The sequence below is a fragment of the Leguminivora glycinivorella genome, chromosome 26 (genome assembly GCF_023078275.1).
Source record: "Leguminivora glycinivorella isolate SPB_JAAS2020 chromosome 26, LegGlyc_1.1, whole genome shotgun sequence".
NCBI classification, from domain to species: domain Eukaryota; kingdom Metazoa; phylum Arthropoda; class Insecta; order Lepidoptera; family Tortricidae; genus Leguminivora; species Leguminivora glycinivorella.
In genome coordinates this window covers 1,698,583-1,700,579 of record NC_062996.1, presented here as the reverse complement: position 1 = coordinate 1,700,579, position 1,997 = coordinate 1,698,583, and positions in this window count along the sequence as shown.

Below are 1,997 nucleotides of genomic sequence, written 5' to 3'. Positions count from 1 at the left end.
ACCACAATGTACGACAACGAACCGTCATCATGACAGTGACGTGTTAGGGCGCGCGCACACGGCATGGACTTTCAATAGGGACTGAGCTCACATTTTTTTTGCCATACTAAATTGAACTTTATCACCGGTGCAGAAAGGCGTTCTTATCAGACTAGTAAAAGTGTGTCCACATGAGAGGGTCAAAGTTGGGGCTGGTGTCCCTCTCGCACGTGTGACCAGTGTTAAAGAGCATAGCTGGGCACCGTTAATCAAATAGTTAACTTCGATAATCGCTAATCCGTTAATATAAAAGTTAACTTCGTTAATCGTTAAAGCGATACATTTCAACAAATTTAACGGAAGTTAAAGTTAATCGATAATCCGTTAATCGTGATAAAAAAATAATTTTACTATAGCTAGTTGCAACAGTTATCAACTACTTTTGCGTAAGTTTATATGTTATTGTAAAAGCCCGAAGTTCGCCAAAATCTCTTAAAAAAGTCCCAGCTGCCAATTGGTAAAAGCGAAATGTTAATGTGTAAATATTGTCCTCTTTAGACTTATACCGACGTTGGTTCGGTAAATCCTTGGTTTTACTTTGGTGACCTGTAGATATTGGGTCATTCATGCGGTCGTAGTCATGGTGCGTGGGTTGGGTTCCTCGGATTGAGACACCTCTAATCGAAGTTGTGATCTACGGTAACTTAGTAGATAGCGCGGCCCGCCGAACTTTGGCTTGATGCATCGGTTGCGCGATTTGTGTCATGCCTGATGATTTGCATTCTATTTCCCAGTTAGTGATGGGTGCAGTAGGGCTAATAAACTTTAGCAGGTCTCGAACAAGTGATCCAAAGGCACCAATTGGTTTGTACCTCTAGACCAGCCATTCTCAAAGTGTGCTCCGCGGACCCCTAGGGCTCCGCAAAGCCTCTCTGGGGGCTCCGTGTGAATTTTGGGTACCTGATATGCAACTTCAACTCTCTTCCATAAAACCAAATATTCACCAATTGTTAAAAAATAAAAAACAGTTTCATGTAATGTGAGGTATTACATTAGAATCTAGTGATTAGATTTTACTATCATAATTCCTTATTAAAATAAAGATTGCAATAAAAAAAAAAATTTAATTTAAGGGTTCCGTCAGATGTTTTACTTTCTAAAAGGGTTCCATGGGAAAATAAGTTTGAGAACCGCTGCTCTACACTGTGAAATTTACAGGAAAATCCTAGGTTTCGCCGTACTCCGGGCTTTTGCAGTAGCGGGCAGAGCAAGTTTTACTCGACGCGTGCGGAACTGGATTAACGATTAACGGACTCGAAGAAATTTAACGGAAGTTAACGAATCCGTTAACATTTTTTAAAGTTAACTTAAAAGTTAATCCGTTAATCAAAATGTTAACTTCGTTAATTAACGATTAACGGATTAACGAGTTAATGCCCAGCTATGTTAAAGAGATTACTATAGTAGTAGTATTTTTACCAGTATGATAACTAAGTTTATAAACTTCTTAAATTATTTTTGTATTATATCGAAGCAAGGAGATTAATACCTTGTAACGAATTGGTAAGTCATTAAGTCATTATTATGAAGCCATAAAACCAAAGATTTGCGCAATTAAAAAAAACCTTTAATTCGGTATTAGTAGATTTGGTAGTAACTTTGAATATTGACTGGTAACCCCAAATAATGACAGTGATGACGTCATTCAAATAATTTTGACACTGGCAATAAGTGCGAGAGGGACACCAGCCCCAACTTTACCCTCTCATGTGGACACACTTTTTGGCCTAACAACTCAATCTAGCTTATTAATATATAAATCTATGGCACACGGATGCAACAGTTGCACGGCGACATTTTTTGTCTCTGTCGTCACTCCTTGGACGCACGACAGAGACAAAAAATGTCGCCTTGCAACTGTTGCATCCGTGTGCACGAAGCGTTAAAGATCTGTCAAATAGGGTTTTACGCTACATACTTGCTTTCGTTATATCTTTTTTTATCTTATATGACTACTG